This window comes from Peromyscus eremicus, unplaced genomic scaffold (genome assembly GCF_949786415.1).
Source record: "Peromyscus eremicus unplaced genomic scaffold, PerEre_H2_v1 PerEre#2#unplaced_274, whole genome shotgun sequence".
Lineage (NCBI taxonomy): Eukaryota > Metazoa > Chordata > Mammalia > Rodentia > Cricetidae > Peromyscus > Peromyscus eremicus.
The window spans coordinates 50,589-75,882 of record NW_026734510.1 but is presented as its reverse complement, the minus strand read 5'-3'; positions in this window follow the sequence as shown (position 1 = coordinate 75,882).

The following is a 25,294-nucleotide window of genomic DNA, read 5'->3' as shown; positions in this document are numbered from 1 at the left end:
AGAGGAGATACTGTTCTTGTCAGTTTCCTAAGCAGAGTTGAACTAGATATGGCCCGTGTGTGTAGGAAGCACAGTTCTTTTATTCTGAGCAAGCTCACTGTTCTGGCCCTATAGGAAAAACAGGAGAGTAGAAGAGTGCTCTTTTCTAAAAAGCAGAGTGTGTTTCTTGTAAGGCGAGCTAGCATTTGTTTCCCAGTCCTAAATGGAGTTGAATTACAAGCAGTTTCTGGTCCTACGAGCAAGAGTTGTTTTCTGGTAAGAAGAGTCACTATTGTGCTCCCATTGCCATACACAGTGCAAATAGCACTCATGTATGTTCCCAGCAAGTACAGTGTATTGGACTGAAGAGGAGCTACTGTTCTTGTCAGTTTCCTAAGCAGAGTTGAACTAGATATGGCCCGTGTGTGTAGGAAGCACAGTTCTTTTGTTCTGAGCTAGGTCACTGTTCTGGCCCTATACAAAACACAGTAGAGTAGAAGAGTATTCTTTTCTCAAAAGCAGAGTGTGTTTCTTGTAAGGCGAGCTAGTGTTTGTTTCCCAGTCCTAAATGGAGTTGAATCACATGCAGTTTCTGGTCCTATGAGCAAGAGTTGTTTTCTGGTAAGAAGAGTGACTATTGTGCTCCCATTGCCATACACAGTGCAAATAGCACTCGCGTCTGTTCCCAGCAAGTACAGTGTATTGGACTGAAGAGAAGCTACTGTTCTTGTCAATTTCCTAAGCAGAGTTGAATTAGCTATGGCCCGTGTGTGTAGGAAGCACAGTTCTTTTGTTCTGAGCAAGCTCACTGTTCTGGCCCTATAGGAAACACAGTAGAGTAGAAGAGTGCTCTTTTCTCAAAAGCAGAGTGTGTTTCTTCTAAGGCGAGCTAGCGTTTGTTTCCCAGTCCTAAATGGAGTTGAATTACATGCAGTTTCTGGTCCTAGGAGCAAGAGTTGTTTTCTGGTAAGAAGAGTAACTATTGCGCTCCCATTGCCATACACAGTGCAAATAGCACTCACGTCTGTTCCCAGCAAGTACAGTTTATTGGACTGAAGAGGAGCTACTGTTCTTGTCAGTTTCCTAAGCAGAGTTGAACTAGATATGGCCCATGTGTGTAGGAAGCTCAGTTCTTTTGTTCTGAGCAAGCTCACTGTTCTGGCCCTATAGGAAACACAGTAGAGTAGAAGAGTGCTCTTTTCTCAAAAGCAGAGTGTGTTTCTTGTAAGGCGAGCTAGTGTTTGTTTTCCAGTCCTAAATGGAGTTGAATCACATGCTGTTTCTGGTCCTCCGAGCAAGAGATGTTTTCTGGTAAGAAGAGTCACTATTGAGCTTCCATTGCCTTACACAGTGCAAATAGCACTCACATCTGTTCCCAGCAGGTACAGTGTATTGGACTGAAGAGGAGCTACTGTTCTTGTCAGTTTCCTAACCAGAGTTGAACTAGATATGGACCGTGTGTGTAGGAAGCACAGTTCTTTTGTTCTGAGCAAGCTCACTGTTCTGGCCCTATAGGAAACACAGTAGAGTAGAAGAGTGCTCTTTTCTCAAAAGCAGAGTGTGTTTCTTGTAAGGCGAGCTAGCATTTGTTTCCAGTCCTAAATGGAGTTGAATCCCATGCAGTTTCTGGTCCTACGAGCAAGAGTTGTTTTCTGGTAAGAAGAGTCACTATTGAGCTCCCATTGCCATACACAGTGCAAATAGCACTCACGTCTGTTCCCAGCAAGTACAGTGTATTGGACTGAAGAGGAGCTACTGTTCTTGTCAGTTTCCTAAGCAGAGTTGAACTAGATATGGCCCGTGTGTGTAGGAAGCACAGTTCTTTTGTTCTGAGCAAGCTCACTGTTCTGGCCCTATAGGAAACTCAGTAGAGTAGAAGAGTGCTCTTTTCTCAAAAGTAGAGTGTGTTTCTTGTAAGGCGAGCTAGCGTTTGTTTCCCAGTCCTAAATGGAGTTGAATCACATGCAATTTCTGGTCCTACGAGCAAGAGTTGTTTTCTGGTAAGAAGAGTGACTATTGCGCTCCCATTGCCATACACAGTGCAAATAGCACTCACGTCTGTTCCCAGCAAGTACAGTGTATTGGACTGAAGAGGAGCTACTGTTCTTGTCAGTTTCCTAAGCAGAGTTGAACTAGATATGGCCCGTGTGTAGGTATCTCAGTTCTTTTGTTTTGAGCAAGCTCACTGTTCTGGCCCTATAGGAAACACAGTAGAGTAGAAGAGTGCTCTTTTCTCAAAAGCAGAGTGTGTTTCTTGTAAGGCGAGCTAGTGTTTGTTTTCTCAGTCCTAAATGGAGTTGAATCACATGCTGTTTCTGGTCCTCCTAGCAAGAGATGTTTTCTGGTAAGAAGAGTCACTATTGCGCTTCTATTGCCTTACACTGTGCAAATAGCACTCACGTCTGTTCCCAGCAGGTACAGTGTATTGGACTGAAGAGGAGCTACTGTTCTTGTCAGTTTCCTAAGCAGAGTTTAACTAGATATGGCCCGTGTGTGTAGGAAGCACAGTTCTTTTGTTCTGAGCAAGCTCACTGTTCTGGCCCTATAGGAAACACAGTAGAGTAGAAGAGTGCTCTTTTCTCAAAAGCAGAGTGTGTTTCTTGTAAGGCGAGCTAGCATTTGTTTCCAGTCCTAAATGGAGTTGAATCCCATGAAGTTTCTTGTCCTAGGAGCAAGAGTTGTTTTCTTGTAAGAAGAGTCACTATTGAGCTCCCATTGCCATACACAGTGCAAATAGCACTCACGTCTGTTCCCAGCAAGTACAGTGTATTGGACTGAAGGGGAGCTACTGTTCTTGTCAGTTTCCTAAGCAGAGTTGAACTAGATATGGCCCGTGTGTGTAGGAAGCACAGTTCTTTTGTTCTGAGCTAGGTCACTGTTCTGGCCCTATACAAAACACAGTAGAGTAGAAGAGTATTCTTTTCTCAAAAGCAGAGTGTGTTTCTTGTAAGGCGAGCTAGTGTTTGTTTCCCAGTCCTAAATGGAGTTGAATCACATGCAGTTTCTGGTCCTATGAGCAAGAGTTGTTTTCTGGTAAGAAGAGTGACTATTGTGCTCCCATTGCCATACACAGTGCAAATAGCACTCGCGTCTGTTCCCAGCAAGTACAGTGTATTGGACTGAAGAGAAGCTACTGTTCTTGTCAGTTTCCTAAGCAGAGTTGAATTAGCTATGGCCCGTGTGTGTAGGAAGCACAGTTCTTTTGTTCTGAGCAAGCTCACTGTTCTGGCCCTATAGGAAACACAGTAGAGTAGAAGAGTGCTCTTTTCTCAAAAGCAGAGTGTGTTTCTTGTAAGGCGAGCTAGTGTTTGTTTTCCAGTCCTAAATGGAGTTGAATCACATGCTGTTTCTGGTCCTCCGAGCAAGAGATGTTTTCTGTTAAGAAGAGTCACTATTGAGCTTCCATTGCCTTACACAGTGCAAATAGCACTCACATCTGTTCCCAGCAGGTACAGTGTATTGGACTGAAGAGGAGCTACTGTTCTTGTCAGTTTCCTAAGCAGAGTTGAACTAGATATGGACCGTGTGTGTAGGAAGCACAGTTCTTTTGTTCTGAGCAAGCTCACTGTTCTGGCCCTATAGGAAACACAGTAGAGTAGAAGAGTGCTCTTTTCTCAAAAGCAGAGTGTGTTTCTTGTAAGGCGAGCTAGCATTTGTTTCCAGTCCTAAATGGAGTTGAATCCCATGCAGTTTCTGGTCCTACGAGCAAGAGTTGTTTTCTGGTAAGAAGAGTCACTATTGCGCTCCCATTGCCATACACAGTGCAAATAGCACTCACGTCTGTTCCCAGCAAGTACAGTGTATTGGACTGAAGAGGAGCTACTGTTCTTGTCGGTTTCCTAAGCAGAGTTGAACTAGATATGGCCCATGTGTGTAGGAAGCTCAGTTCTTTTGTTCTGAGCAAGCTCACTGTTCTGGCCCTATAGGAAACACAGTAGAGTAGAAGAGTGCTCTTTTCTCAAAAGCAGAGTGTGTTTCTTGTAAGGCGAGCTAGTGTTTGTTTTCCAGTCCTAAATGGAGTTGAATCACATGCTGTTTCTGGTCCTCCGAGCAAGAGATGTTTTCTGGTAAGAAGAGTCACTATTGAGCTTCCATTGCCTTACACAGTGCAAATAGCACTCACATCTGTTCCCAGCAGGTACAGTGTATTGGACTGAAGAGGAGCTACTGTTCTTGTCAGTTTCCTAAGCAGAGTTGAACTAGATATGGACCGTGTGTGTAGGAAGCACAGTTCTTTTGTTCTGAGCAAGCTCACTGTTCTGGCCCTATAGGAAACACAGTAGAGTAGAAGAGTGCTCTTTTCTCAAAAGCAGAGTGTGTTTCTTGTAAGGCGAGCTAGCATTTGTTTCCAGTCCTAAATGGAGTTGAATCCCATGCAGTTTCTGGTCCTACGAGCAAGAGTTGTTTTCTGGTAAGAAGAGTCACTATTGAGCTCCCATTGCCATACACAGTGCAAATAGCACTCACGTCTGTTCCCAGCAAGTACAGTGTATTGGACTGAAGAGGAGCTACTGTTCTTGTCAGTTTCCTAAGCAGAGTTGAACTAGATATGGCCCGTGTGTGTAGGAAGCACAGTTCTTTTGTTCTGAGCAAGCTCACTGTTCTGGCCCTATAGGAAACTCAGTAGAGTAGAAGAGTGCTCTTTTCTCAAAAGTAGAGTGTGTTTCTTGTAAGGTGAGCTAGCGTTTGTTTTCCAGTCCTAAATGGAGTTGAATCACATGCAATTTCTGGTCCTACGAGCAAGAGTTGTTTTCTGGTAAGAAGAGTGACTATTGCGCTCCCATTGCCATACACAGTGCAAATAGCACTCACGTCTGTTCCCAGCAAGTACAGTGTATTGGACTGAAGGGGAGCTACTGTTCTTGTCAGTTTCCTAAGCAGAGTTGAACTAGATATGGCCCGTGTGTGTAGGAAGCACAGTTCTTTTGTTCTGAGCTAGGTCACTGTTCTGGCCCTATACAAAACACAGTAGAGTAGAAGAGTATTCTTTTCTCAAAAGCAGAGTGTGTTTCTTGTAAGGCGAGCTAGTGTTTGTTTCCCAGTCCTAAATGGAGTTGAATCACATGCAGTTTCTGGTCCTATGAGCAAGAGTTGTTTTCTGGTAAGAAGAGTGACTATTGTGCTCCCATTGCCATACACAGTGCAAATAGCACTCGCGTCTGTTCCCAGCAAGTACAGTGTATTGGACTGAAGAGAAGCTACTGTTCTTGTCAGTTTCCTAAGCAGAGTTGAATTAGCTATGGCCCGTGTGTGTAGGAAGCACAGTTCTTTTGTTCTGAGCAAGCTCACTGTTCTGGCCCTATAGGAAACACAGTAGAGTAGAAGAGTGCTCTTTTCTCAAAAGCAGAGTGTGTTTCTTCTAAGGCGAGCTAGCGTTTGTTTCCCAGTCCTAAATGGAGTTGAATTACATGCAGTTTCTGGTCCTGTGAACAAGAGATGTTTTCTGGTAAGAAGAGTCACTATTGCGCTCCCATTGCCATACACAGTGCAAATAGCACTCACGTCTGTTCCCAGCAAGTACAGTGTATTGGACTGAAGAGGAGCTACTGTTCTTGTCAGTTTCCTAAGCAGAGTTGAACTAGATATGGCCCGTGTGTGTAGGAAGCACAGTTCTTTTGTTCTGAGCAAGCTCACTGTTCTGGCCCTATAGGAAACTCAGTAGAGTAGAAGAGTGCTCTTTTCTCAAAAGCAGAGTGTGTTTCTTGTAAGGCGAGCTAGTGTTTGTTTTCCAGTCCTAAATGGAGTTGAATCACATGCTGTTTCTGGTCCTCCTAGCAAGAGATGTTTTCTGGTAAGAAGAGTCACTATTGCGCTTCTATTGCCTTACACTGTGCAAATAGCACTCACGTCTGTTCCCAGCAGGTGCAGTGTTTTGGACTGAAGAGGAGCTACTGTTCTTGTCAGTTTCCTAAGCAGAGTTTAACTAGATATGGCCCGTGTGTGTAGGAAGCACAGTTCTTTTGTTCTGAGCAAGCTCACTGTTCTGGCCCTATAGGAAACACAGTAGAGTAGAAGAGTGCTCTTTTCTCAAAAGCAGAGTGTGTTTCTTGTAAGGCGAGCTAGTGTTTGTTTCCCAGTCCTAAATGTAGTTGAATCACATGCAGTTTCTGGTCCTATGAGCAAGAGTTGTTTTCTGGTAAGAAGAGTGACTATTGTGCTCCCATTGCCATACACATTGCAAATAGCACTCGCGTCTGTTCCCAGCAAGTACAGTATATTGGACTGAAGAGAAGCTACTGTTCTGGTCAGTTTCCTAAGCAGAGTTGAACTAGATATGGCCCGTGTGTGTAGGAAGCACAGTTCTTTTGTTCTGAGCAAGCTCACTGTTCTGGCCCTATAGGAAACACAGTAGAGTAGAAGAGTGCTCTTTTCTCAAAAGCAGAGTGTGTTTCTTCTAAGGCGAGCTAGAGTTTTTTCCCAGTCCTAAGTAGTTTGAATCACTTGCAGTTTTTGCTCCTACGAGCAAGAGTTGTTTTCTGGTAAGAAGAGTGACTATTGTGCTCCATTGCCATACACAGTGCAAATAGTACTCATGTCTGTTCCCACCAAATACAGTGTATTCAATTGAAGAAGCGCTACTGTTCTTGTCAGTTTTTTATGCAGAGTTGAACTAGATATGGCCCGAGTGTGTAGGAAGCACAGTTCTTGTGTTCTGAGCAAGCTCACTGTTCTGGTTCTATAGGAAACACAGTAGAGTAGAAGAGTGCTCTTTTCTCAAAAGCAGAGTGTGTTTCTTGTAAGGGGAGCTAGCGTTTTTTTCCCAGTCCTAAATGGAGTTGGATCACATGCAGTTTCTGGTCCTAAGAGCAAGAGTTGTTTTCTGGTAAGAAAAGTCACTATTGCGCTCCCATTGCCATACACAGTGCAAATAGCACTCGCGTCTGTTCCAAGCAAGTACAGTGTATTGGACTGAAGAGGAGCTACTGTTCTTGTCAGTTTCCTAAGCAGAGTTGAACTAGATATGGCCCGTGTGTGTAGGAAGCACAGTTCTTTTGTTCTGAGCAAGCTCACTGTTCTGGCCCTATGGGAAACACACAAGAGTAGAAGAGTATTCTTTTCTCAAAAGCAGAGTATGTTTCTTGTAAGGCGAGCTAGCGTTTGTTTACCAGTCCTAAATGTAGTTGAATCACATGCAGTTTCTGGTCGTACAAGCAAGAATTGTTTTCTGGTATGAAAAGTCACTATTGCGCTCCCCTTGCCATACACAGTGCAAATAGCACTCGCGTCTGTTCCCAGCATGTAAAGTGTATTGGACTGAAGAGGAGATACTGTTCTTGTCAGTTTCCTAAGCAGAGTTGAACTAGATATGGCCCGTGTGTGTAGGAAGCACAGTTCTTTTATTCTGAGCAAGCTCACTGTTCTGGCCCTATAGGAAACACAGTAGAGTAGAAGAGTGCTCTTTTCTCAAAAGCAGAGTGTGTTTCTTGTAAGGCGAGCTAGCATTTGTTTCCCAGTCCTAAATGGAGTTGAATTACAAGCAGTTTCTGGTCCTACGAGCAAGAGTTGTTTTCTGGTAAGAAGAGTCACTATTGTGCTCCCATTGCCATACACAGTGCAAATAGCACTCATGTCTGTTCCCACCAAGTACAGTGTATTGGACTGAAGAGGAGCTACTGTTCTTGTCAGTTTCCTAAGCAGAGTTGAACTAGATATGGCCCGTGTGTGTAGGAAGCACAGTTCTTTTGTTCTGAGCTAGGTCACTGTTCTGGCCCTGTACAAAACACAGTAGAGTAGAAGAGTATTCTTTTCTCAAAAGCAGAGTGTGTTTCTTGTAAGGCGAGCTAGCATTTGTTTCCCAGTCCTAAATGGAGTTGAATCACATGCAGTTTCTGGTCCTATGAGCAAGAGTTGTTTTCTGGTAAGAAGAGTGACTATTGTGCTCCCATTGCCATACACAGTGCAAATAGCACTCGCGTCTGTTCCCAGCAAGTACAGTGTATTGGACTGAAGAGAAGCTACTGTTCTTGTCAGTTTCCTAAGCAGAGTTGAATTAGCTATGTCCCGTTTGTGTAGGAAGCACAGTTCTTTTGTTCTGAGCAAGCTCACTGTTCTGGCCCTATAGGAAACACAGTAGAGTAGAAGAGTGCTCTTTTCTCAAAAGCAGAGTGTGTTTCTTGTAAGGCGAGCTAGCATTTGTTTCCCAGTCCTAAATGGAGTTGAATCACATGCAGTTCCTGGTCCTATAAGCAAGAGTTGTTTTCTGGTAAGAAGAGTCACTATTGTGCTCCCATTGCCATACACAGTGCAAATAGCACTCTCGTCTGTTCCAAGCAAGTACAGTGTATTGGACTGAAGAGGAGCTACTGTTCTTGTCAGTTTCCTATGCAGAGTTGAACTAGATATGGCCCTGTGTGTAGGAAGCACAGTTCTTTTGTTCTGAGCAAGCTCACTGTTCTGACCCTATAGGAAACACAGTAGAGTAGAAGAGTGCTCTTTTCTCAAAAGCAGAGTGTGTTTCTTGTAAGGCGAGCTAGCGTTTGTTTCCCAGTCCTAAATGGAGTTGAATCACATGCAGTTTCTGGTCCTACAAGCAAGAGTTGTTTTCTGGTAAGAAGAGTCACTATTGTGCTCCCATTGCCTTACACGGTGCAAATAGCACTCACGTCTGTTCCCAGCAAGTACAGTGTATTAGACTGAAGAGGAGCTACTGTTCTTGTCAGTTTCCTAAGCAGAGTTGAACTAGATATGGCCCGTGTGTGTAGGAAGCACAGTTCTTTTGATCTGAGCAAGCTCACTGTTCTGGCCCTATAGGAAACACAGTAGAGTAGAAGAGTGCTCTTTTCTCAAAAGCAGAGTGTGTTTCTTGTAAGGCGAGGTAGTGTTTGTGTCCCAGTCCTAAATGGAGTTGAATCACATGCAGTTTTTAGTCCTAGGAGCAAGAGTTGTTTTCTGGTAAGAAGAGTGACTATTGCGCTCCATTGACATACACAGTGCAAATAGCACTCACGTCTGTTCCCAGCAAGTACAGTGTATTGGACTGAAGAGGACTAACTGTTCTTGTCAGTTTCCTAAGCAGAGTTGAAGTAGATATGGCCCGTGAGTGTAGGAAGCACAGTTCTTTTGTTCTGAGCAAGCTCACTGTTCTGGCCCTATAGGAAACACAGTAGAGTAGAAGAGTGCTCTTTTCTCAAAAGCAGAGTGGGTTTCTTGTTAGGCAAGCTAGCGTTTCTTTCCCAGTCCTAAATGGAGTTGAATCACATGAAGTTTCTGGTCCTATGAGCAAGAGTTGTTTTCTGGTAAGAAGAGTGAATATTGTGCTCCATTGCCATACACAGTGCAAATAGCACTCACGTCTTTTCCCAGCAACTACAGTGTATTGGACTGAAGAGGAGCTACTGTTCTTGTCAGTTTCCTAAGCAGAGTTGAACTAGATATGGCCCGTGTGTGTAGGAAGCACAGTTCTTTTGTTCTGAGCAAGCTCACTGTTCTGGCCCTATAGGAAACAAAGTAGAGTAGAAGAGTGCTCTTTTCTCAAAAGCAGAGTGCGTTTCTTGTAAGGCGAGCTAGCGTTTGTTTCCCAGTCCTAAAGGAGTTGAATCACATGCAGTTTCTGGTCCTACGACCAAGAGTTGTTTTCTGGTAAGAAGAGTGAATATTGTGCTCCATTGCCATGCACAGTGCAAATAGCACTCACGTCTGTTCCCAGCAAGTACAGTGTATTGGACTGAAGAGGAGCTACTGTTCTTGTCAGTTTCCTAAGCAGAGTTGAACTAGATATGGCCCGTGTGTGTAGGAAGCACAGTTCTTTTGTTCTGAGCAAGCTCACTGTTCTGGCCCTATAGGAAACACAGTAGAGTAGAAGAGTGCTCTTTTCTCAAAAGCAGAGTGTGTCTTGTAAGGCGAGCTAGCATTTGTTTCCCAGTCCTAAATGGAGTTGAATCACATGCAGTTTCCGGTCCTACGACCAAGAGTTGTTTTCTGGTAAGAAGAGAGAATATTGTGATCCATTGCCATACACAGTGCAAATAGCACTCATGTCTGTTCCCAGCAACTACAGTGTATTGGAATGAAGAGGAGCTACTGTTCTTGTCGGTTTCCTAAGCAGAGTTGAAGTAGATATGGCCCGTATGTGTAGGAAGCACAGTTCTTTTGTTCTGAGCAAGCTCACTGTTCTGGCCCTATAGGAGACACAGTAGAGTAGAAGAGTGCTCTTTTCTCAAAAGCAGAGTGTGTTTCTTGTAAGCCGAGCTAGCGTTTGTTTCCCAGTCCTAAATGGAGTTGAATCACATGCAGTTTCTGGTCCTACGAGCAAGAGTTGTTTTCTGGTAAGAAGAGTCACTATTTCACTCCCATTGCCATACACAGTGCAAATAGCACTCGCGTCTGTTCCCAGCAAGTACAGTGTATTGGACTGAAGATGAGCTACTGTTCTTGTCAGTTTCCTAAGCAGAGTTGAAGTAGATATGGCCCGTGTGTGTAGGAAGCACAGTTCTTTTGTTCTGAGCAAGCTCACTGTTCTGGCCCTATAGGAGACACAGTATAGTAGATGAGTGCTCTTTTCTCAAAAGCAGAGTGTGTTTCTTGTAAGGCGAGCTAGCGTTTGTTTCCCAGTCCTAAATGGAGTTGAATCACATGCAGTTTCTGGTCCTACGACCAAGAGTTGTTTTCTGGTAAGAAGAGTCACTATTGCGCTCCCATTGCCATAAAAAGTGCAAATAGCACTCACGTCTCTTCCCAGCAAGTACAGTGTATTGGACTGAAGAGGAGTTACTGTTCTTGTCAGTTTCCTAAGCAGAGTTCAACTAGATATGGCGGTGTGTGTAGGAAGCACAGTTCTATTGTTCTGAGCAAGCTCACTGTTGTGGCCCTATAGGACACAGTAGAGGAGAAGAGTGCTCTTTTCTCAAAAGCAGAGTGTGTTTCTTGTAAGGCGAGCTAGCGTTTGTTTCCCAGTCCTAATTGGAGTTGAATCACATGCAGTTTCTGTTCCTATGAGCAAGAGTTGTTTTCTGGTAAGAAGAGTCACTATTGCGCTTCCATTGCCTTACACAGTACAAATAGCACTCACGTCTGTTCCCAGCAGGTACAGTGTATTGGACTGAAGAGGAGCTACTGTTCTTGTCAGTTTCCTAAGCAGAGCTGAACTAGATATGGCCCGTGTGTTGGAAGCACAGTTCATTTGTTCTGAGCAAGCTCACTGTTCTGGCCCTATAGGAAACACAGTAGAGTAGAAGATTGCTCTTTTCTCAAAAGCAGAGTGTGTTACTTGTAAGGCGAGCTAGCGTTTGTTTCCCAGTCCTAATTGGAGTTGAATCACATGCAGTTTCTGGTCCTACAAGCAAGAGTTGTTTTCTGGTAAGAAGAGTCACTATTGCGCTCCCATTGCCATACACAGTGCAAATAGCACTCGCGTCTGTTCCAAGCAAGTACAGTGTATTGGACTGAAGAGGAGCTACTGTTCTTGTCAGTTTCCTAAGCAGAGTTGAACTAGATATGGCCCGTGTGTGTAGGAAGCACAGTTCTTTTGATCTGAGCAAGCTCACTGTTCTGGCCCTATAGGAAACACAGTAGAGTAGAAGAGTGCTCTTTTCTCAAAAGCAGAGTGTGTTTCTTGTAAGGCGAGGTAGTGTTTGTGTCGCAGTCCTAAATGGAGTTGAATCACATGCAGTTTTTAGTCCTAGGAGCAAGAGTTGTTTTCTGGTAAGAAGAGTGACTATTGTGCTCCATTGACATACACAGTGCAAATAGCACTCACGTCTGTTCCCAGCAAGTACAGTGTATTGGACTGAAGAGGACTAACTGTTCTTGTCAGTTTCCTAAGCAGAGTTGAAGTAGATATGGCCCGTGTGTGTAGGAAGCACAGTTCTTTTGTTCTGAGCAAGCTCACTGTTCTGGCCCTATAGGAAACACAGTAGAGTAGAAGAGTGCTCTTTTCTCAAAATTAGAGTGTGTTTCTTGTAAGGTAAGCTAGCGTTTATTTCCCAGTCCTAAATGGAGTTGAATCACATGCAGTTTCTGGTCCTACAAGCAAGAGTTGTTTTCTGGTAAGAAGAGTCACTATTGTGCTCCCATTGCCATACACAGTGCAAATAGCACTCTCGTCTGTTCCAAGCAAGTACAGTGTATTGGACTGAAGAGGAGCTACTGTTCTTGTCAGTTTCCTAAGCAGAGTTGAACTAGATATGGCCCGTGTGTGTAGGAAGCACAGTTCTTTTTTTCTGAGCAAGCTCACTGTTCTGGCCCTATAGGAAACACAGTAGAGTAGAAGAGTGCTCTTTTCTCAAAAGCAGAGTGGGTTTCTTGTTAGGCAAGCTAGCGTTTCTTTCCCAGTCCTAAATGGAGTTGAATCACATGAAGTTTCTGGTCCTATGAGCAAGAGTTGTTTTCTGGTAAGAAGAGTGAATATTGTGCTCCATTGCCATACACAGTGCAAATAGCACTCACGTCTTTTCCCAGCAACTACAGTGTATTGGACTGAAGAGGAGCTACTGTTCTTGTCAGTTTCCTAAGCAGAGTTGAACTAGATATGGCCCGTGTGTGTAGGAAGCACAGTTCTTTTGTTCTGAGCAAGCTCACTGTTCTGGCCCTATAGGAAACACAGTAGAGTAGAAGAGTGCTCTTTTCTCAAAAGCAGAGTGTGTTTCTTGTAAGGCGAGCTAGCGTTTGTTTCCCAGTCCTAAAGGAGTTGAATCACATGCAGTTTCTGGTCCTACGACCAAGAGTTGTTTTCTGGTAAGAAGAGTGAATATTGTGCTCCATTGCCATGCACAGTGCAAATAGCACTCACGTCTGTTCCCAGCAAGTACAGTGTATTGGACTGAAGAGGAGCTACTGTTCTTGTCAGTTTCCTAAGCAGAGTTGAACTAGATATGGCCCGTGTGTGTAGGAAGCACAGTTCTTTTGTTCTGAGCAAGCTCACTGTTCTGGCCCTATAGGAAACACAGTAGAGTAGAAGAGTGCTCTTTTCTCAAAAGCAGAGTGTGTTTCTTGTAAGGCGAGCTAGTGTTTGTTTCCCAGTCCTAAATGGAGTTGAATCACATGCAGTTTTTGGTCCTATGAGCAAGAGTTGTTTTCTGGTAAGAAGAGTCACTATTGTGCTCCATTGCCATACACAGTGCAAATAGCACTCACGTCTGTTCCCAGCAAGTACAGTGTATTGGACTGAAGAGGAGCTACTGTTCTTGTCAGTTTCCTAAGCAGAGTTGAACTAGATATGGCCCGTGTGTGTAGGAAGCACAGTTCTTTTGTTCTGAGCAAGCTCACTGTTCTGGCCCTATAGGAAACACAGTGGAGTTGAAGAGTGCTCTTTTCTCAAAAGCAGAGTGTGTTTCTTGTAAGGCGAGCTAGCATTTGTTTCCCAGTCCTAAATGGAGTTGAATCACATGCAGTTTCTGGTCCTACGAGCAAGAGTTGTTTTCTGGTAAGAAGAGTGACTATTGCGCTCCATTGCCATAAACAGTGCAAATAGCACTCACGTCTGTTCCCAGCAAGTACAGTGTATTGGACTGAAGAGGAGTTACTGTTCTTGTCAGTTTCCTAAGCAGAGTTGAACTAGATATGGCCCGTGTGTGTAGGAGGCACAGTTCTTTTGTTCTGAGCAAGCTCACTGTTCTGGCCCTATAGGAAACACAGTTGAGTAGAAGAGTGCTCTTTTCTCAAAAGCAGAGTGTGTTTCTTGTAAGGCGAGCTAGCGTTTGTTTCCCAGTCCTAAATGGAGTTGAATCACATGCAGTTTCTGGTCCTACGAGCTAGAGTTGTTTTCTGGTAAGAAGAGTCACTATTGCGCTCCCATTGCCATACACAGTGCAAATAGCACTCACGTCTGTTCCCAGCAAGTACAGTGTATTGGACTGAAGAGGAGCTACTGTTCTTGTCAGTTTCCTAAGCAGAGTTGAACTAGATATGGCCCGTGTGTGTAGGAAGCACAGTTCTTTTGTTCTGAGCAAGCTCACTGTTCTGGCCCTATAGGAAACACAGTGGAGTAGAAGAGTGCTCTTTTCTCAAAAGCAGAGTGTGTTTCTTGTAAGGCGAGCTAGCATTTGTTTCCCAGTCCTAAATGGAGTTGCATCACATGCAGTTTCTGGTCCTACGAGCAAGAGTTGTTTTCTGGTAAGAAGAGTCACTATTGAGCTTCCATTGCCATAAACAGTGCAAATAGCACTCACGTCTGTTCCCAGCAGGTACAGTGTATTGGACTGAAGAGGAGCTACTGTTCTTGTCAGTTTCCTAAGCAGAGTTGAACTACATATGGCCCGTGTGTGTAGGAAGCACAGTTCTTTTGTTCTGAGCAAGGTCACTGTTCTCACCCTATAGGAAACAAGTAGAGTAGAAGAGTGCTCTTTTCTCAAAAGCAGAGTGTGTTTCTTGTAAGGCAAGCTAGCATTTGTTTCCCAGTCCTAAATGGAGTTGAATCACATGCAGTTTCCGGTCCTACGACCAAGAGTTGTTTTCTGGTAAGAAGAGAGAATATTGTGATCCATTGCAATACACAGTGCAAATAGCACTCACGTCTGTTCCCAGCAACTACAGTGTATTGGACTGAAGAGGAGCAACTGTTCTTGTCAGTTTCCTAAGCAGAGTTGAACTACATATGGCCCGTGTGTGTAGGAAGCACAGTTCTTTTGTTCTGAGCAAGCTCACTGTTCTGGCCCTATAGGAGACACAGTAGAGTAGAAGAGTGCTCTTTTCTCAAAAGCAGAGTGTGTTTCTTGTAAGGCGAGCTAGCGTTTCTTTCCCAGTCCTAAATGGAGTTGAATCACATGCAGTTTCTGGTCCTACGAGCAAGAGTTGTTTTCTGGTAAGAAGAGTCACTATTGCGCTCCCATTGCCATACACAGTGCAAATAGCACTCGCGACTGTTCCCAGCAAGTACAGTGTATTGGACTGAAGAGGAGTACTGTTCTTGTCAGTTTCCTAAGCAGAGTTGAAGTAGATATGGCCCGTGTGTGTAGGAAGCACAGTTCTTTTGTTCTGAGCAAGCTCACTGTTCTGGCACTATAGGAGACACAGTATAGTAGATGAGTGCTCTTTTCTCAAAAGCAGAGTGTGTTTCTTGTAAGGCGAGCTAGCGTTTGTTTCCCAGTCCGAAATGGAGTTGAATCACATGCAGTTTCTGGTCCTATGACCAAGAGTTGTTTTCTGGTAAGAAGAGTCACTATTGCGCTCCCTTTGCCATAAACAGTGCAAATAGCACTTACGTCTCTTCCCAGCAAGTACAGTGTATTGGACTGAAGAGGAGTTACTGTTCTTGTCAGTTTCCTAAGCAGAGTTCAACTAGATATGGCCCGTGTGTGTAGGAAGCACAGTTCTATTGTTCTGAGCAAGCTCACTGTTGTGGCCCTATAGGACACAGTAGAGGAGAAGAGTGCTCTTTTCTCAAAAGCAGAGTGTGTTTCTTGTAAGGCGAGCTAGCGTTTGTTTCCCAGTCCTAATTGGAGTTGAATCACATGCAGTTTCTGTTCCTATGAGCAAGAGTTGTTTTCTGGTAAGAAGAGTCACTATTGCGCTTCCATTGCCTTACACAGTACAAATAGCACTCACGTCTGTTCCCAGCAGGTACAGTGTATTGGACTGAAGAGGAGCTACTGTTCTTGTCAGTTTCCTAAACAGAGTTGAACTAGATATGGCCCGTGTGTGTAGGAAGCACAGTTCTTTTGTTCTGAGCAAGCTCACTGTTCTGGCCCTATAGGAAACACAGTAGAGTAGAAGATTGCTCTTTTCTCAAAAGCAGAGTGTGTTTCTTGTAAGGCGAGCTAGTGTTTGTTTCCCAGTCCTAAATGGAGTTGAATCACATGCAGTTTCTGGTCCTACGACCAAGAGTTGTTTTCTGGTAAGAAGAGTGAATATTGCGCTCCATTGCCATACACAGTGCAAATAGATCTCACGTCTCTTCCCAGCAAGTACAGTGTATTGGACTGAAGAGGAGCTACTGTTCTTGTCAGTTTCCTAAGCAGAGTTGAACTAGATATGGCCCGTGTGTGTAGGAAGCACAGTTCTTTTGTTCTGAGCAAGCTCACTGTTCTGGCCCTATAGGAAACACAGTAGAGTAGAAGAGTGCTCTTTTCTCAAAAGCAGAGTGTGTTTCTTGTAAGGCGAGCTAGTGTTTGTTTCCCAGTCCTAAATGGAGTTGAATCACATGCAGTTTTTGGTCCTAGGAGCAAGAGTTGTTTTCTGGTAAGAAGAGTCACAATTGCGCTCCATTGACATACACAGTGCAAATAGCACTCACGTCTGTTCCCAGCAAGAACAGTGTATTGGACTGAAGAGGACTAACTGTTCTTGTCAGTTTCCTAAGCAGAGTTGAAGTAGATATGGCCCATGTGTGTAGGAAGCACAGTTCTTTTGTTCTGAGCAAGCTCACTGTTCTGGCCCTATAGGAAACACAGTAGAGTAGAAGAGTGCTCTTTTCTCAAAAGCAGAGTGTGTTTCTTGTAAGGCGAGCTAGCGTTTGTTTCCCAGTCCTAAATGGAGTTGAATCACATATAGTTTCTGGTCCTACGAGCAAGAGTTGTTTTCTGGTAAGAAGAGTGAATATTGCGCTCCATTGCCATAAACAGTGCAAATAGCACTCATGTCTGTTCCCAGCAAGTACAGTGTATTGGACTGAAGAGGAGTTACTGTTCTTGTCAGTTTCCTAAGCAGAGTTGAACTAGATATGGCCCCTGTGTGTAGGAAGCACAGTTCTTTTGTTCTGAGCAAGGTCACTGTTCTCACCCTATAGGAAACAAGTAGAGTAGAAGAGTGCTCTTTTCTCAAAAGCAGAGTGTGTTTCTTGTAAGGCGAGCTAGCATTTGTTTCCCAGTCCTAAATGGAGTTGAATCACATGCAGTTTCCGGTCCTACAACCAAGAGTTGTTTTCTGGTAAGAAGAGAGAATATTGTGCTCCATTGCCATACACAGTGCAAATAGCACTCACGTCTGTTCCCAGCAACTACAGTGTATTGGACTGAGAGGAGCTACTGTTCTTGTCAGTTTCCTAAGCAGAGTTGAACTAGATATGGCCTGTGTGTGTAGGAAGCACAGTTCTTTTGTTCTGAGCAAGCTCACTGTTCTGGCCCTATAAGAGACACAGTAGAGTAGAAGAGTGCTCTTTTCTCAAAAGCAGAGTGTGTTTCTTGTAAGGCGAGCTAGTGTTTGTTTCCCAGTCCTAAATGGAGTTGAATCACATGCAGTTTCTGGTCCTACGAGCAAGAGTTGTTTTCTGGTAAGAAGAGTGACTATTGCGCTCCTTTGCCTTACACAGTGCAAATAACACTCACGTCTGTTCCCAGCAAGTACAGTGTATTGGACTGAAGAGGAGCTACTGTTCTTGTCAGTTTCCTAAGCAGAGTTGAAGTAGATATGGCCCGTGTATGTAGGAAGCACAGTTCTTTTGTTCTGAGCAAGCTCACTGTCCTGGCCCTATAGGAAACACAGTAGAGTAGAAGAGTGCTCTTTTCTCAAAAGCAGAGTGTGTTTCTTGTAAGGCGAGCTGGTGTTTGTTTCCCAGTCCTAAATGGAGTCGAATCACATGCAGTTTTTGGTCCTAGGAGCAAGAGTTGTTTTCTGGTAAGAAGAGTGACTATTGCGCTCCATTGCCATACACAGTGCAAATAGCACTCACGTCTGTTCCCAGCAACTACAGTGTATTGGACTGAAGAGGAGCTACTGTTCTTGTCAGTTTCCTAAGCAGAGTTGAACTAGATATGGCCCGTGTGTGTAGGAAGCACAGTTCTTTTGTTCTGAGCAAGCTCACTGTTCTGGCCCTATAGGAAACACAGTAGAGTAGAAGATTGCTCTTTTCTCAAAAGCAGAGTGTGTTTCTTGTAAGGCGAGCTAGTGTTTGTTTCCCAGTCCTAAATGGAGTTGAATCACATGCAGTTTCTGGTCCTACGACCAAGAGTTGTTTTCTGGTAAGAAGAGTCACTATTGCGCTCCCATTGCCATACACAGTGCAAATAGCACTCACGTCTGTTCCGAGCAAGTACAGTGTATTGGACTGAAGAGGAGCTACTGTTCTTGTCAGTTTCCTAAGCAGAGTTGAAGTAGATATGGCCCGTGTGTGTAGGAAGCACAGTTCTTTTGTTCTGAGCAAGCTCACTGTTCTGGCCCTATAGGAGACACAGTATAGTAGATGAGTGCTCTTTTCTCAAAAGCAGAGTGTGTTTCTTGTAATGCGAGCTAGCATTTGTTTCCCAGTCCTAAATGGAGTTGAATCACATGCAGTTTCTATCCTACGACCAAGAGTTGTTTTCTGGTAAGAAGAGTCACTATTGCGCTCCCATTGCCATAAACAGTGCAAATAGCACTCACGTCTCTTCCCAGCAAGTACAGTGTATTGGACTGAAGAGGAGTTACTGTTCTTGTCAGTTTCCTAAGCAGAGTTCAACTAGATATGGCCCGTGTGTGTAGGAAGCACAGTTCTATTGTTCTGAGCAAGCTCACTGTTGTGGCACTATAGGACACAGTAGAGGAGAAGAGTGCTCTTTTCTCAAAAGCATAGTGTGTTTCTTGTAAAGCGAGCTAGCGTTTGTTTCCCAGTCCTAAATGGAGTTGAATCACATGCAGTTTCCGGTCCTACGACCAAGAGTTGTTTTCTGGTAAGAAGAGAGAATATTGTGCTCCATTGCCATACACAGTGCAAATAGCACCCACGTCTGTTCCCAGCAACTACAGTGTATTGGACTGAAGAGGAGCTACTGTTCTTGTCAGTTTCCTAAGCAGAGTTGAACTAGATATGGCCTGTGTTTGTGGGAAGCACAGTTCTTTTGTTCTGAGCAAGCTCACTGTTCTGGAACTATAGGAGACACAGTAGAGTAGAAGAGTGCTCTTTTCTCAAAAGCAGAGTGTGTTTCTTGTAAGGCGAGCTAGTGTTTGTTTCCCAGTCCTAAATGGAGTTGAATCACATGCAGTTTCTGGTCAAACGAGCAAGAGTTGTTTTCTGGTAAGAAGAGTGACTATTGCGCTCCTTTGCCTTACACAGTGCAAATAGCACTCACGTCTGTTCCCAGCAAGTACAGTGTATTGGACTGAAGAGGAGCTACTGTTCTTGTCAGTTTCCTAAGCAGAGTTGAACTAGATATGGCCCGTGTGTGTAGGAAGCACAGTTCTTTTGTTCTGAGCAAGCTCACTGTTCTGGCCCTATAGGAAACACAGTAGAGTAGAAGATTGCTATTTTCTCAAAAGCAGAGTGTGTTTCTTGTAAGGCGAGCTAGCGTTTGTTTCCCAGTCCTAAATGGAGTTGAATCACATGCAGTTTCTGGTCCTACAAGCAAGAGTTGTTTTCTGGTAAGAAGAGTCACTATTGAGCTCCAATTGCCATACACAGTGCAAATAGCACTCGCGTTTGTTCCCAGCAAGTACAGTGTATTGGACTGAAGAGGAGCTACTGTTCTTGTCAGTTTCCTAAGCAGAGTTGAACTAGATATGGCCCGTGTATGTAGGAAGCACAGTTCTTTTGTTCTGAGCAAGCTCACTGTTCTGGCCCTATAGGAAACAAAGTAGAGTAGACGAGTGCTCTTTTCTCAAAAGCAGAGTGTGTTTCTTGTAAGGCGAGCTAGCGTTTGTTTCCCAGACCTAAATGTAGTTGAATCACATGCAGTTTCTGGTCCTACGACCAAGAGTTGTTTTCTGGTAAGAAGAGTCACTATTGAGCTTCCATTGCCATAAACAGTGCAAATAGCAATCACGTCTGTTCCCAGCAGGTACAGTGTATTGGACTGAAGAGGAGCTACTGTTCTTGTCAGTTTTTTAAGCAGAGTTGAACTACATATGGCCCATGTGTGTAGGAAGCACAGTTCTTTTGTTCTGAGCAAGGTCACTGTTCTGGCCCTATAGGAAACACAGTAGAGTAGAGGAGTGCTCTTTTCTCAAAAGCAGAGTGTGTTTCTTGTAAGGCGAGCTAGCGTTTGTTTCCCAGTCCAAAATGGAGTTGAATCACATGCAGTTTCTGGTCCTACGAGCAAGAGTTGTTTTCTAGTAAGAAGAGTGAATATTGTGCTCCATTGCCATACACAGTGCAAATAGCACTCACGTCTGTTCCCAGCAACTACAGTGTATTGGACTGAAGAGGAGCTACTGTTCTTGTCAGTTTCCTAAGCAGAGTTGAACTAGATATGGCCGTGTGTGTAAGAAGCACAGTTCTTTTGTTCTGAGCAAGCTCACTGTTCTGGCCCTATAGGAAACACAGTAGAGTAGAAGAGTGCTCTTTTCTCAAAAGCAGAGTGTGTTTCTTGTAAGGCGAGCTAGTGTTTGTTTCCCAGTCCTAAATGGAGTCGAATCACATGCAGTTTTTGGTCCTAGGAGCAAGAGTTGTTTTCTGGTAAGAAGAGTGACTATTGTGCTCCATTGCCATACACAGTGCAAATAGCACTCACGTCTGTTCCCAGCAAGTACAGTGTATTGGACTGAAGAGGAGTTACTGTTCTTGTCAGTTTCCTAAGCAGAGTTCAACTAGATATGGCCCGTGTGTGTAGGAAGCACAATTCTATTGTTCTGAGCAAGCTCACTGTTGTGGCACTATAGGACACAGTAGAGGAGAAGAGTGCTCTTTTCTCAAAAGCAGACTGTGTTTCTTGTAAGGCAAGCTAGCGTTTGTTTCCCAGTCCTAAATGGAGTTGAATCACATGCAGTTTCTGTTCCTATGAGCAAGAGTTGTTTTCTGGTAAGAAGAGTCACTATTGCGCTTCCACTGCCTTACGCAGTACAAGTAGCACTCACGTCTGTTCCCAGCAGGTACAGTGTATTGGACTGAAGAGGAGCTACTGTTCTTGTCAGTTTCCTAAGCAGAGTTGATCTAGATATGGCCCGTGTGTGTAGGAAGCACAGTTCTTTTGTTCTGAGCAAGCTCACTGTTCTGGCCCTATAGGAAACACAGTAGAGTAGAAGATTGCTCTTTTCTCAAAAGCAGAGTGTGTTTCTTGTAAGGCGAGCTAGCATTTGTTTCCCAGTCCTAAATGGAGTTGAATCACATGCAGTTTCTGGTCCTACGAGCAAGAGTTGTTTTCTGGTAAGAAGAGTCACTATTGAGCTTCCATTGCCATAAACAGTGCAAATAGCACTCACGTCTGTTCCCAGCAGGTACAGTGTATTGGACTGAAGAGGAGCTACTGTTCTTGTCAGTTTCCTAAGCAGAGTTGAACTACATATGGCCCGTGTGTGTACGAAGCACAGTTCTTTTGTTCTGAGCAAGCTCACTGTTCTGGCCCTATAGGAGACACAGTATAGTAGATGAGTGCTCTTTTCTCAAAAGCAGAGTGTGTTTCTTGTAAGGCGAGCTAGCGTTTGTTTCCCAGTCCTAAATGGAGTTGAATCACATGCAGTTTCTGGTCCTAAGACCAAGAGTTGTTTTCTGGTAAGAAGAGTGAATATTGCGCTCCATTGCCATACACAGTGCAAATATCACTCACGTCTGTTCCCAGCAGGTACAGTGTATTGGACTGAGGAGGAGCTACTGTTCTTGTCAGTTTTTTAAGCAGAGTTGAACTAGATATGGCCCGTGTGTGTAGGAAGCACAGTTCTTTTGTTCTGAGCAAGCTCACTGTTCTGGCCCTATAGGAAACACAGTAGAGTAGAAGAGTGCTCTTTTCTCAAAAGCAGAGTGTGTTTCTTGTAAGGCGAGCTAGTGTTTGTTTCCCAGGCCTAAATGGAGTTGAATCACATGCAGTTTCTGGTCCTACGAGCAAGAGTTGTTTTCTGGTAAGAAGAGAGACTATTGCGCTCCTTTGCCTTACACAGTGCAAATAGCACTCACGTCTGTTCCCAGCAAGTACAGTGTATTGGATTGAAGAGGAGCTACTGTTCTTGTCAGTTTCCTAAGCAGAGTTGAACTAGATATGGCCCGTGTGTGTAGGAAGCACAGTTCTTTTGTTCTGAGCAAGCTCACTGTTCTGTCCCTATAGGAAACACAGTAGAGTAGAAGAGTGCTCTTTTCTCAAAAGCAGAGTGTGTTTCTTGTAAGGCGAGCTAGCGTTTGTTTCCCAGTCCTAAATGGAGTTGAATCACATGCAGTTTCTGGTCCTAAGACAAGAGTTGTTTTCTGGTAAGAAGAGTGAATATTGCGCTCCATTGCCATACACAGTGCAAATAGCACTCACGTCTGTTCCCAGCAGGTACAGTGTATTGGACTGAGGAGGAGCTACTGTTCTTGTCAGTTTTTTAAGCAGAGTTGAACTAGATATGGCCCGTGTGTGTAGGAAGCACAGTTCTTTTGTTCTGAGCAAGCTCACTGTTCTGGCCCTATAGGAAACACAGTAGAGTAGAAGAGTGCTCTTTTCTCAAAAGCAGAGTGTGTTTCTTGTAAGGCGAGCTAGTGTTTGTTTCCCAGGCCTAAATGGAGTTGAATCACATGCAGTTTCTGGTCCTACGAGCAAGAGTTGTTTTCTGGTAAGAAGAGAGACTATTGCGCTCCTTTGCCTTACACAGTGCAAATAGCACTCACGTCTGTTCCCAGCAAGTACAGTGTATTGGATTGAAGAGGAGCTACTGTTCTTGTCAGTTTCCTAAGCAGAGTTGAACTAGATATGGCCCGTGTGTGTAGGAAGCACAGTTCTTTTGTTCTGAGCAAGCTCACTGTTCTGGCCCTATAGGAAACACAGTAGAGTAGAAGAGTGCTATTTTCTCAAAAGCAGAGTGTGTTTCTTGTAAGGCGAGCTAGCGTTTGTTTCCCAGTCCTAAATGGAGTTGAATCACATGCAGTTTCTGGTCCTACAAGCAAGAGTTGTTTTCTGGTAAGAAGAGTCACTGTTGCGCTCCAATTGCCATACACAGTGCAAATAGCACTCGCATTTGTTCCCAGCAAGTACAGTGTATTGGACTGAAGAGGAGCTACTGTTCTTGTCAGTTTCCTAAGCAGAGTTGAACTAGATATGGCCCGTGTGTGTAGGAAGCACAGTTCTTTTGTTCTGAGCAAGCTCACTGTTCTGTCCCTATAGGAAACACAGTAGAGTAGAAGAGTGCTCTTTTCTCAAAAGCAGAGTGTGTTTCTTGTAAGGCGAGCTAGCATTTGTTTCCCAGTCCTAAATGGAGTTGAATCACATGCAGTTTCTGGTCCTATGACCAAGAGTTGTTTTCTGGTAAGAAGAGTGAATATTGTGCTCCATTGCCATACACAGTGCAAATAGCACTCACGTCTGTTCCCAGCAGGTACAGTGTATTGTACTGAAGAGGAGCTACTGTTCTTGTCAGTTTCCTAAGCAGAGTTGAACTAGATATGGCCCGTGTGTGTAGGAAGCACAGTTCTTTTGTTCTGAGCAAGCTCACTGTTCTGTCCCTATAGGAAACACAGTAGAGTAGAAGAGTGCTCTTTTCTCAAAAGCAGAGTGTGTTTCTTGTAAGGCGTGCTAGTGTTTGTTTCCCAGTCCTAAATGGAGTTGAATCACATGCAGTTTTTGGTCCTAGGAGCAAGAGTTGTTTTCTGGTAAGAAGAGTGACTATTGTGCTCCATTGCCATACACAGTGCAAATAACACTCACGTCTGTTCCCAGCTGGTACAGTGTATTGTACTGAAGAGGAGCTACTGTTCTTGTCAGTTTCCTAAGCAGAGTTGAACTAGATATGGCCCGTGTGTGTAGGAAGCACAGTTCTTTTGTTCTGAGCAAGCTCACTGTTCTGTCCCTATAGGAAACACAGTAGAGTAGAAGAGTGCTCTTTTCTCAAAAGCAGAGTGTGTTTCTTGTAAGGCGTGCTAGTGTTTGTTTCCCAGTCCTAAATGGAGTTGAATCACATGCAGTTTTTGGTCCTAGGAGCAAGAGTTGTTTTCTGGTAAGAAGAGTGACTATTGTGCTCCATTGCCATACACAGTGCAAATAGCACTCACGTCTGTTCCCAGCAGGTACAGTGTATTGTACTGAAGAGGAGCTACTGTTCTTGTCAGTTTCCTAAGCAGAGTTGAACTAGATATGGCCCGTGTGTGTAGGAAGCACAGTTCTTTTGTTCTGAGCAAGCTCACTGTTCTGTCCCTATAGGAAACACAGTAGAGTAGAAGAGTGCTCTTTTCTCAAAAGCAGAGTGTGTTTCTTGTAAGGCGTGCTAGTGTTTGTTTCCCAGTCCTAAATGGAGTTGAATCACATGCAGTTTTTGGTCCTAGGAGCAAGAGTTGTTTTCTGGTAAGAAGAGTGACTATTGTGCTCCATTGCCATACACAGTGCAAATAGCACTCACGTCTGTTCCCAGCAAGTACAGTGTATTGGACTGAAGAGGAGCTACTGTTCTTTTCAGTTTCCTAAGCAGAGTTGAACTAGATATGGCCCGTGTGTGTAGGAAGCACAGTTCTTTTGTTCTGAGCAAGCTCACTGTTCTGGCCCTATAGGAAACACAGTAGAGTAGAAGAGTGCTCTTTTCTCAAAAGCAGAGTGTGTTTCTTGTAAGGCGAGCTAGCGTATGTTTCCCAGTCCTAAATGGAGTTGAATCACATGCAGTTTCCGGTCCTACGACCAAGAGTTGTTTTCTGGTAAGAAGAGAGAATATTGTGCTCCATTGCCATACACAGTGCAAATAGCACCCACGTCTGTTCCCAGCAACTACAGTGTATTGGACTGAAGAGGAGCTACTGTTCTTGTCAGTTTCCTAAGCAGAGTTGAACTAGATATGGCCTGTGTGTGTAGGAAGCACAGTTCTTTTGTTCTGAGCAAGCTCACTGTTCTGGCCCTATAGGAGACACAGTAGAGTAGAAGAGTGCTCTTTTCTCAAAAGCACAGTGTGTTTCTCGTAAGGCGAGCTAGTGTTTGTTTCCCAGGCCTAAATGGAGTTGAATCACATGCAGTTTCTGGTCCTACAAGCAAGAGTTGTTTTCTGGTAAGAAGAGAGACTATTGCGCTCCTTTGCCTTACACAGTGCAAATAGCACTCACGTCTGTTCCCAGCAAGTACAGTGTATTGGACTGAAGAGGAGCTACTGTTCTTGTCAGTTTCCTAAGGAGAGTTGACCTAGATATGGCCCGTGTGTGTAGGAAGCACAGTTCTTTTGTTCTGAGCAAGCTCACTGTTCTGGCCCTATAGGAAACACAGTAGAGTAGAAGAGTGCTATTTTTTCAAAAGCAGAGTGTGTTTCTTGTAAGGCGAGCTAGCGTTTGTTTCCCAGTCCTAAATGGAGTTGAATCACATGCAGTTTCTGGTCCTATGACCAAGCGTTGTTTTCTGGTAAGAAGAGTCACTATTGAGCTTCCATTGCCATAAACAGTGCAAATAGCAATCACGTCTGTTCCCAGCAGGTACAGTGTATTGGACTGAAGAGGAGCTACTGTTCTTGTCAGTTTTTTAAGCAGAGTTGAACTACATATGGCCCGTGTGTGTAGGAAGCACAGTTCTTTTGTTCTGAGCAAGGTCACTGTTCTGGCCCTATAGGAAACACAGTAGAGTAGAGGAGTGCTCTTTTCTCAAAAGCAGAGTGTGTTTCTTGT